Source organism: Penaeus monodon, chromosome 39 (genome assembly GCF_015228065.2).
Source record: "Penaeus monodon isolate SGIC_2016 chromosome 39, NSTDA_Pmon_1, whole genome shotgun sequence".
Lineage (NCBI taxonomy): Eukaryota > Metazoa > Arthropoda > Malacostraca > Decapoda > Penaeidae > Penaeus > Penaeus monodon.
Genome location: NC_051424.1, coordinates 12,395,125 through 12,408,021, shown reverse-complemented (window position 1 = coordinate 12,408,021; position 12,897 = coordinate 12,395,125).

Here is a 12,897-nt window from a genome sequence, read left to right as displayed (position 1 = left end):
TTCATGTGTAAAATGTTTCATGTCTGTCAAGAGAATATCGCAGCATTGATTGAGAACCCACTTTCAACCTGGGCCTTCCCATATGTGACGGAGTCAGAACTATCTTTGTGACCTTTTTGTGACAAAAAGGTATCAAATCTTTGATCATTTTCATATGGGTCAAAGTTCTTAAACAATTTTATCTGTAATCAGCTCCCTGAAAAGTGCACTGTCCGCCAACAGTTTTTTTTTCACTTATGCTTGAGTTGCTTCACTCTGCACAGGAAGAATTTGAAGGTTGGCCATTTGATTTTGGATGCTCCTCTGGCAAAGCAAACGCACAACCTGCTTCCGGTGTTTATTTTCAAAGGCAACTGAGAGTTTACTTAATTTCTAGATGTTCACGACTCTTTAACAGCTTGTGTGCCCATATCACTTAAACTGAATATTGATCTGCACACTCTACATTCAGCTTGTCATCCTTTTCTATTTTTTGTGACCATTTACACCATCCTAGATTCAGTTTTGGGTTTGCATAGTCATCATTAAATTTTTTACATTTCGACATTATTCAAGAGAGCAACTCATTGAATAAGATGGAGAATTACACTGTTCAGATATGGTAAATGAGTGAAAAGGAAGCTAGTGTTAGTCTATAATGTTATTACAAATATAAAAAATTTAAATATTGAATATTGAAATTGAAAACAATATATTTCAATTTCAGATCTGACTTGAGAAGTCCTTCTTATCTAGAATAATTTGAAGTCAATTTTCAATGAATTTCTTATGCGCCTAACATTTAATTTTCTACAACTAAGAAGAGCGAGAACATTTGTGTACCAGGTACTTAGTGACATGTATGATTGGTATTTTTTCTGACTAAGATTAAAGCAGTCAAACACTCACTTAATGTGTTCAATATCAATATCTATAAATGCAAATAAAGTTATTAAATACTTGTCACTCTTCATTTAAGAAAGTTTATCAAAGCTTCAAAATATTAGTTCACGATACGAAGTCATGACCTGCATCCATGATGATCCATCTTTGCTGCTGCATTCTTTCTCTGAATTCACTGGAAGGGGATGGTTGTTTAGTCAGAATTAGTGGTCAGTCACGCCAACACAAACATTAAGTCATTTCTGTTTTTATAAGAACTGAATAATGTAACAGAACAGTATTTAAGAAAATTTTGTACAAAATTTACAAAATATAATAAACTTACCTTGATGTTCATATCATCATAGGAATCTTTGTTGAAATCTGTTTATTTCTGAAATGTCTCTTTTTCTTATCCTTTGACTAAATATGGAGGTAAAACACGCGATCTCGACATTTTGTAAGGCATTTGTGCATAAATTCACTTTCCCTGGCTTTGAGAGTTTTCATGAAATTCCCCTTTTCCCTGATTTCTAGGTGAGTGGCCATCCTGATACATACACATATACATGTATATATAAATATAATTATATATGTACGTCTCTCTCTCTCTCTCTCTCTCTCTCTCTCTCTCTCTCTCTCTCTCTCTATATATATATATATATATATATATATATATATATATAATATTATCTATAATCTATCTATCATCATATCTATCTATCTATATCTATCATCTATCTATCTATCTATCTATATTTTTTATTATCTATTATTATTATATATATGCACACACACACACACACACACACACACACACACACACACACACACACACACACACACACACACACACACACACACACACACACACACACACACACACGTCGTGAACAAGATATAATTTTTCATTCTGAAGCATGTTACGAAATTTTTTGAAAAATAACACTACCAATGTGTCTAACTAACCTTCGGATCTAGACAAAGGGCCGGCCTCGTTACTATTCTTATTTCCGCCTTTTATTAAACGATGAACTCATAAATATTGAACATATCCACTCAGAATAAGATATCATTTATGCCATTAAACAGTCACTTAATTGCTGATTTAGCCCTTACCGAATTCTTAAAAAATCCCTGTCTACATATAGAATATTTTCTTAAAACCATAACTGGAATACTAACTCATAGTCTTCACTGAATCCTACCTTCAGAGGGCACCGGAAGCCAGCAGTATTTGTAATCTGTTGGCACTCACTCGAACCCTTATGCGCCCCGCAGCAAGTAATGAGCAATAAGCAATTAATACTTTTCTCCTTAGACTTAAGGTGTTCCCAACAAAGTCAAAGTCAAACAGTTTACTCCATTAATTGCAATGGTTCTTTTTACATATATAATCACATCAAACAGTAATACAGGATAAAGTAGAAACAATATGAAGTACATTACTAGGAGTTATGAAATAAAACAAAATAAGATGGTCACATCATTAGAAATAGAGGTATATGGTTTAATATATGTTATGGTTTAAAAGACATCCCTTCAATTTCAATTTGAAAGTAATCAGGTTAAAAATGCCTCTAATATTTTGTGGTAAGTTGTTCCAGATCTCGGGTCCTCGGATTTGAAATTGTCTTGACTCTGTTTCCGAGTATGATCCTTTGACGTGCAGAAAGTTAATTTGGTTGAACGCCTGTCTGTAGAGGCATTAACCAGTGAGGATAGTCACCCTATATGAATTTGTGAATGAGTATACATGTGTCACATTGACATTTTTGTTGAACTTTGAACCAATTTTATTTGTTTATATCGGAGTTATATGGACATGTTTATCTATGTTGCCTATTGCCACTTGTGGCAAAGTTTCATAGTTTTTGTGCTTTTTGTATTTGTGTTTTGCTGGTTGAATCCCTATGTTGGAACAGCAGTTTATATTAATGCTGAGTACAAAGATTTGTAGAACAGTAGTTCTCGATTCAGTAGGATTTTTTATGTGCTTTAGGTATATCATATTCTTGTATATGCCCATGTGTCTCGAAAGTCATGTATCTTCGTGTACTACTAGTTTTTTAAACTGAAATCTTTGATGTATTATGACCCTTCAAATTCTATAATTGTGTTTGTGGGGATGTTTTCTCGACTGCATATATGTATATATATATATATATATATATATATATATATATATATATATATATATATATATATATATATATATATATATGCATTCTTTTATAGATTTATGGATAGCATTTATAAAATACATATTTGTATTTAATAGAGATGTATATATTTATTAAATTTTTCATTTAAATGCTTGCTTAGAGCAGAAGGTGAAGGACAAATATCATCTGCTTTAACAAGAGACAGTTATTTACATTATAGTCGTTATGAAATTGTGTCAGAGGCTAGAGTAAGGAAAATAGTCTCAGCACTATTAAAAGAACGAGTTTTACAATTAAATCATTACGAATTTGACTGACGATCGGGATGACTAATTCTTGTGAGCCAAAAAACATGATTGTCTTTTGCATAAATCATGTACAGAATTACTGAATGCATCAATATGGGATTGATGAACTTTGGAATGTTATCAATTTGTTTTCATTTTAATGTGTTAAGCTACTTCCCATGCGTGCGATTCAAATATGTGATAGTTCAAAAAATGAAGTTGATTTGACATTTTTTTAGAATTAGCTAAAGTTTTGGTTTATTTATTTCTGTTCTCTACTTAAACCAGGCATGCTGCTTCAAAATAATGGGTAGGTACTGACTGATGTGTTTATTTGCAGATTTTTTGCTAACACTCGTATCCACATTGTACAACATTAGTTTCGCTCAAATGTTTATTGTCAGGACTTGTTTCTACTCCTATTGGTTGTGGTCTGAAAGCCTTTGTAGCAAACCCTGCCCTGATTGTATAGCCGTAGAAGCAGTTGTTTGTTCTCAAGTGAGTCTACCGATATCAGCAAAATATTAGCTTAGATTTTCCGTACTACTTAAGGAATCTAAGCAAGTGTCTGGGTGGTGTTTTTGTTTGGTGCTAGCGATTTAATCGTTATCTGCGTTTCTTTGGCTTTATATTTATATTCATTGAACTTGTTTTGAAAACCTATTGTATTTGCAAATTGGACTAATGTTTTAACATTTTTCTTTATATTCATACTGTCTGTTCTGCTTGTTTTGAGGGATCTATGATTGTTATTTCGGGTATATATATAGCTCATTTGAGGTCCCCATCTATCCACAGAGGGGGGGGGGCGTTTAACAAATTTGGTCTCAAAGGGAGCAGTGGTATCTATATTACTTTAATATACGTCTGTGAGAATGTCTACTTGTCTGTTAACGTCATCTATTGTTAAAATCTTTAAGAGGGTCGACTGGCTGGCACTGATATTTTGACAGTGACTGGGGATCGAAATTTGTCAGGACAAGGGAAATCTTTATTACAGGTTGTCGCTTGAGCCTCTTTTTATCTACTGTTATAATTCAAAATTCGTGGTCTGCTATTTGGCAAGATAATGATATCGGATCTGTTTAATATAATGATATTTTGTAGGTGTTATCTTTGATCCTTGTAGATTTATTTATGAACTGTTTTATTTTGTTTTACTGAATTATCCCAGCCAACTTTGCATTTCATTTTATTTATAGTTACCTAAGAATGGAAAAGCTATTCTTTTCATTGGCATTTGGTGTAAAAAAAAATCTTTGAAGTAGTCAAATGCTTGAGCTGTAGCATGAGAGTTTGTAGATTGTACCAATAATGAAGGAAGGATACCTTCTGCACAGTTACCCAGATTGTGTTATTTACAGCTGTAGTGGAGATCTTATTTACATATATGCATACTCCTCCACCTCGCTCTGCATCACATCTACAAACACAAAAAATAAATATTTATTAAACTACTTGACATTTGTCGATGAAGACCGTTTGGCCGTTGGTCTTGGCGACGTCAATAAGCTGGTCGTTTTTGTACTTGTTTTTCTTCAGAAATACTTTCATGTTACTTGGAAAAACATCCGAATTTATGAATAGCTCTGGGTTTATATATTTGCCTTTAATTGTTACTGTGAAACTAGAGTAATACTGATGTATCATTTTAGTCTCATATGCTTTTACAATTAATGTTTTCAAAATATTGAAAATATTCTTCATCTGTATCAGGGACTCATGCATCTGATACAGTGGGTTGGGTGTAAGATTTTTTTCTTTGTTATTCCCTCTTGCTGTTCTTGATTTCTTCCCGGTGTTACTTGTGTCGACGCCTCGCTTCTCATCTCAGTAACCGATCCCTTGTTGGTGAGGTGCTTGCTTGGGGCGGCTGGCCAGGGGCGGGTGGAGAGGGAGGAGAGTATCACGGGGAGATGGTTTGGTTGGGTGCTCGCAAGGGTGGTGGGCACAGGCGTAGAGGGTATATGTGTGAGGGGGCGGGGCAGAGGTCGTGTACGTGTTCATGATTTTGCGGGGGAAGGTCTAAGAAGTTCTTATGGGGGGGGGGGGGGTTAAGAATCGGACGGTGTTTGAAGGGAGAGGGGAAATTTTGTGGCTGTGGCTTCCTCTCCGCATTCCCGCTTTTGAGTAGGCATCAAGCCTTAGCCAATTTGCTGGTCGCAGAAAATTCCAATCAGAAAGTCTATCTTGCTTTTTATATCTTGATTGCTGGTAGATGGGTCATTGTGTGTCTGGGTGTATTGGTGACTGTGGGAAAAAAATTTGCAAAGGGTATTGAAATGTGTGTGGTGTCCAATCTGTGCTGGGAATGTTTGTTGCGAGCACTTACCATATGTTTCTAAAATACATGCATATATATATATATATATATATATATATATATAATATATATATATATATATATATATATATATATTATATATATATAATTATATATTTAGTTGTGTGTGTGTGTGTGTGTGTGTGTGTGGTGTGGTGTGTGTGTGTGGTGTGTGTGTGTGTGTGTGTGTGTGTGTGTGTGTGTGGTGTGGTGTGTGGTGTTATAAAGAAATTATATATTTTTTCACTTATACGTATATATATCCCACCACACCCCACACACACACACACACACACATAACACACACACACACACACACACACACACACACACACACACACACGCAAAACACACACACAACAATATATAATATATTATATATAATATATATAATTATTATAATATAATATTTATATATATATATATATATTATATATATATATGTATATAAATATATGTATACATATACATATATAGACCAATATATATATATATATATATATATATAAATTGTATGTACATATCTATAGGTGTGTATATCGGAAGCCCGAGTACTTATTTGTTATTAGATTCAGTTAACTATCAGCTACCTTCAGGAACATGGAATAAGAGCTTTGATGCTAAGAATTACCGCATACCTATCTGCCGGGACCAAAAATTTAAAAGTTCCTCTTCGTCATAAAGCAGAGGCAGAGAGCGATAGAACTTGGACCCTCTATGTTAATAAGTTAATCTCTCTTCTCTCTCTCTCTCTCTCTCTCTCTCTCTCTCTCTCTCTCTCTCTCTATATATATATATATATATATATATATATATATATATATATTTATATATATACATGTAATATATATATACATATAATATATATATACATATAATATATATACATATAATATATATATATATATATTATATTAGTATATATATATATATGTATATATATTATATATAAACAAACACACATTATATAATACTATTATATCGATATATATATATATATATATATTATATATATAATACTATATTATATATATTATAGTGTGTGTGTGTGTGGAGTGTGTGGTGTGTGTGTGGTGTGCGGTGTGTGTGGTGGTGTGTGGGTAGAAAAACACACGCTGCAAAAACGGATTTTTGAAAATAAAATTCCCGTTTCAAAATCCCGCTCCATCTTCAGTGGGAGTTCAAAGACACTCCTTCCCACTCCTCGGGCACCAAGTCTCCATTATCCTTCCATAGCACCAGCGTCCCTCATCCAAATCCTTACCTTCATTTCACTGGTTCCGGATTCCGACACGTGGCATCTGCCGCCTTGCACCCTGCCATGACCGTGGCTCCTTTGGCGAAAGGAGTGGCAACACGCGAGTGGGGGAGATGTCATGGCCAGTGATGTTAACCCAAACGTGGTGAGATCGCCAGAGCACGTCTCCCTGGAAGTCCTGCCGCCGACAGGGAGAAATCTCTGCTCGATGCGGGCAAGGGGAGATAGCCTCTGATTAGCGATCTCACTCGTATTTCAACCTGCAGCCTCATGATTAGCCGAGGGCGCCACCGTTGTCATGGGCGATAAATCCGTGCACGGTGGCGCCTCCGATGGCGCCGGGCAGGCCGCCCTTTCCGCTCCCAACCTCCCTCGTTAGCCGAGTGCTCTCCGCTAGCCCGGGCGCGGCGGCCTCGCCGACTCGTGAGTTCGCTCACGTCAAGCGAGTGCCGCTATACCAGGGTTGCGCACACCACAGATGGCGCGGGGCCTCCCTCTCCGACCTTTGTCCTTCTTCCCTCCTCCTGTCAGCTATGCCCCCAACTTTTACCCCGCATGTTGGCCTAAGCCCCGACTCTTTTCTCTCTCACTAAATCATCTTTCGATCCTCCCCTTTATCCTTCCCCTCTCCCGTCTTCTCCCCCCTCCCTGTAACGGGTCTTTTCTTTTAACTTTCGTTCGTTCGGAGGTCAAGTCAGGTCGGCCGGCATGAGGGGGAGGGCGGAGGATGTGGGAAGCGAGGAGACTATCACAGGAGAAAAACCGCTGTTCAAGTTATCTGTCTTTACCCTAGTTTGCGGGGCCGTAGGAGCCAACGAGACCTAAGCCTCCGGCCTCCTGTTTCGGCACAGGGTAATTGTCATTGACGCATGTCTTGTGCCGAGTTATACGTGGTACCATCTTTCATAAAAAAGATGTGTGAAACAGTCTTTTGGCCAAAGCATTCACCAAAAATATAGATAATTCAAAATGTGTTTAATTAATGAAACGTAAAATAAAATCATCAGAGTGAAATTAAACTTATCACTGCATAGAAAACGTTAAAATAAATGAAATAAATTAGAAAACTTTACTACGTTTTATCATTTATATTATTTAATCAAAGTAAGTCAAAATCAATTGTTTATCTTCACTTCGATCATTTATTTATAATATACTTATGTATTTTATCATTGCCATTTTAAAGCCTTCAGCTATATCTACGGACGGAAAAAACGAAGCAAAAGTCAATACTCAAAACCATTATTATTAAAATTAAATCAGCAACACACAAGGCCGTAAAATAAACCTCCGAAAAACATAAAAGTACAGCACAAATACACTTAAAAAAGGGCAATCTTAAATAAAAACGAATAAAAAACAATACCTCTAATACTGCAGACTCACTATAAGAATCTATGAAATGCACGTAAAGAAAATAAAAAGCACAAATAAAATGACAAAATCTGAGAACAACGGCGATTATCTGCAGGATAGCCGACCGTAGTTAACGAGCCAATGCCTGTGCGCAACTCAAGCAAGGTTGATCCCACCTTATTTATGCAAACGCGCATCTAGACTCATTTCCTCGTTAATCTCTAAATATTTCCCTAAAAACAAATTTATCTGTAGATTGCCGTGTTTTTTAAATTAAAGGAGGTTCAATGAGGAAAAATATACATAGAATAATATAAACACTAGAAGAAGGGAACAAATACACATGAATTCAAATAAATAATTATAATAATTTCCGTGGGCTAGCTGAGGGTCTTGGCGCCAAATGCCCGTTGAAGATTTTCCTTTTGCCTTGTCCGTCGCCATCTTGGGCGCCATCTTGATATCCCCGTATCTACGAATGCGACCTTCTGACATTATCCCTCGCAGGCCTCGAGTGGGACATCGGGAGGTCGTTAGGATGTATTAGGCCAAATCTCCTCAAAACCTAAAAATGTCCAGGGCGTCTCCACCATCCTCCTGCATTGCCTCCGTCAGGCGGTACCTTCTGCAGTGCCGCCATCAGTGCCTTCGTCAGTATCCTTATGCCCTGGCCCATACTGGTAATACTGGTCGCGGGGACATTTTATGGGGGGTTTAGGATGATGCTGAGCGGGTCTGGGACGCCGAAAGGAGCAGTAGGAGCGGCAGCTCACTACAACTAGCGCCTGTCTCGCCAAAGTACTGCTTATCCTTGTGCCTCCTATGGTAAACGGTATTTTGGCGAGACAGGCGCCAGCTTCACTAAGCGTCTGTCTCAACATAAGTACGCTGTATCCAGGGGACACAACAAAAATGCTCTCTTTCGCCATCAGTGGGACACAGGCCATCAGATGGACTGGTCAGCGGCGCTGGTTGTCTTTCTTTCCGCTGATGTCCACGCCCGCAAACTGGTGGAATCCTCCCTAATAAAGCTGCTGCCTAACTTGAACAGCAGCTTTTCTCCTGCTGATAGTCTCCTCGCTTCCCACATCCTCCGCCATTCTCCTGTATGTCGGCCACCATAGTATCAACACGGGAGTGAGTATACATATATATATATATATATATATATATATATATATATATATATATATATATAGATAGATAGATAGATAGATAGATAGATAGATATGTATATATATATATATATACATATATATATATATATATATATATATATATATATATATATATATATATATATATTTTTTTTTTTTTTTTTTTTTTTTTTTTTTTTTTTTTTTTTTTTAAGTGCCCTGTCCTACAAGGACGTTGGCTATCATGGATTTCCATGATTTTCTCGGCAATTTAAAGCGGTGGTTTGCCGTTGCCTTCCGCCCGGTGTTTTTATCGAGTCACCATCTCTATTTACCCAGTTCTGGGACCGGCACTGACTTGGGCTGGTTTGCCCACCCAGCGGCTAGATAGGCAATCGAGGTGAAGTTCCTTGCCCAAGGGGAACAACGCCCCGGCCGGTGACTCGAACCTTCGAACTCAGATTGCCGTCGTGACTGTCTTGAGTCCGATACTCTAACCACTCGGCCACCGCGGCCTGTATATATATATATATATATATATATATATATATATATATATATATATATATATATATATATATATATGTTTACACATATATACACATTTATGGATTTATTACTTGACTGCACGTCTGTATATTCTAACGGTTTGATGTGTGTATTGCAAAGGTTTCTCTGTGGATATTGTAAAGCAATTCGAAATATACTAAATATTAATTAAAACGCTAGATTTCTTTATCTTACCCCTTGTTTATTTTCTTGATTTAACGTATTGTGAATAAATGGCATGTGCTGCATAAATTAGATGAAATGTGGAATTGAGAAGAAATATGAACTCCGCTTAATGACCCAGGCTATGTGTTTTACGAATGCGATAACAAAGGAACTGTTAAGAAAAAAATACTAAGAATATTTCCGTTCTATGTGAATGCATCGTTAGTCTCTAACTTACAGGTATGAACACACTAGATCACGCACTCATACGTGGTCATGAATCGTAGACTCACATACTCGTATGTTCTTATTTGCAGACCAGACAGCAGTGTGGGAATATACGGATTAAGACTTGCTCATAGGTAATTGTACCACTGAGGAACTATATACTTTCTGTACACGGAAGCCGGGATCAAAATGGTTACACTATGTCTACTGATAACCCCCATGATTATAAGATTCTCTTTTGAATGCTTTGTAAATGAAGTGAGATCAAGGTCATAGCAGAATTTTAGTACTCTGTATTCATGACTATTAGATATTGCGGCCAACTGAGTTTGCGCAGCGCCGGTCCAGGTATGAACTCTCTCACAATCCTGGTGCTACAAAATATTATTTTTGTTTACAACGTGTGCACAATCTGTTCTGTTTCCAGCGTGTAACAGGACAGCAATCATATACGTTGTTTAAAGTTTCGAGGTGTTCATTGACAGCCAGAAAGGCGCATTGCTTATATTTAGTTGCTGGGACAGTATCTTCAAAAGAGGCATATACAGTCAGTGTCGACACTTTCACTGGTGGAGTTCACCGAAGATGTGGGCTCTGCCTTGTGTCTGTATTCAACTGCGGCAAAGAAAGCGTTTATGGTGTTGTAATGAAGCTCAGAATAGTTTCACTCTTAATGCTTATTTACTATTCTTTCGTAGAGAGAGGATATGTTGAATTCGTTATAAGTTCGCACCATTATATAAGGGCATCGAAAATGAACATTAAAAATATTTTGTAAAAAGTTTAGTCTAACTGCAGAACATGGTGATACACGACAGCAAATGTCATCAATATAACAAGTCGTATATCGACTGATAATCATCCAATGTGAGTGCATTAGGGTGCTAAATGACATTTTAACTTTAACATTTAATATAGCACTCTTTACTATAAAATGAACATAAAGATATCGGTGAATATCTTTATGAAACGTCCAAAAGAGGTGAAACCTGATTTACGGTTCAGGCTTGTGCTAAACTGCCACCTGCGACCTATATGAAAATGACAAAGACAATATAAAAGCTTAGAAGGAGTCGATTATCTTGCAAATGTCATTGACTATATTGGAAAATGAGCAGCCACTATATATTCATGAAAGACCACTGCTTACTCAAGCCACTGGTCTTCTTAACCTTGCTCTGTGTAGCGATCTTTGGAAACGGTCAAACTCATTTAAAACGTGTACTTGCAGAATTCTGCATAAGTAAATTCATGTCAAAGCAAAAGCTACCCCAAGGAAGTAATATGCACAGCCGATAGACGTCAATGCATGGAAAGAGACATGTCTGACACGAAGACACCCACGCTGTCAACACTACAAGACCCTTGGCTGCAGAAGATACAGAGGAAAAAACAACAACAACAACAACAAAAAAAAACATATAAATGGAAGATTACTTACAGTCAACACACACACACATACATACATACATACGTATGTACGTACCTACATACATACATACATACATACATATATACATATATACATATATACATATATACATATATACATAAATACATATATACATATATACATATATACATACATAATATACATACATATATACATGTATACATACATACATGCCACACTCACACACACACACACACACACACACACACACACACACACACACACACACACACACACACACACACACACACACACACACACACACACACAGAGTAGACGTGTTTATATATGTCTGCCTTTCTATGATCATTTAACCAAAATAAAGAATATATTCTTACCTCCAGCTCATATCTGGAAAACATTTTCCTCATAAATATAATTTATGTTGCAAAACCTGCCATTCTCTATTTTTTCTCAGCACCGTGAAATTGATATTCCAGCACGGGGTAATGTAAGCGAACCATTCTCCAGGGAGATATATCAACTGCGGACTCTGTTAACCTAATACACCGTGCACTGACTTTGTTTTTAATTTGCCTTGAACCGTGATCGAAGAGATCACAGTGACCTGAATTCTAGTGGCAAATATATAAAAGTCCACAACTATTGCAGCGTTGTAGACCCGAAAACATTTTGTACAACCTGGCTAAAGAAACCCCAGGAAATAGCGAGTAGATATGGAGAAAATAAGGAGAATGTAATATGTAATTTTTATATATATTTTTTTATATTGAATGAAATGATTTGAAGTCAAAATCAGGTAGCTGGTATAAGCTTGTTCACGTGATGCTGAAGAATAAATATAGCATGCTATATGCTGGTAACAGAAAAAAAACATGTGGGAAAGAAATATCAATTTCTTTTTACAATGCATGCTGCATGCTTGTAGAAAATAAAAAAAACACAAACAAAGGAAACTCATACTGATATGATGATAATGATGATGATGATGATGATGATGATGATGATGATGATGATGATGATGATGATGATGATGATGATGATGATGATGATGATGATGATGATGATATTAATAATAATAACAATAATAACAATAATAATAAAAAATAATGATAATAATAATAATAATAATAATAATAATAATAATAATAATAA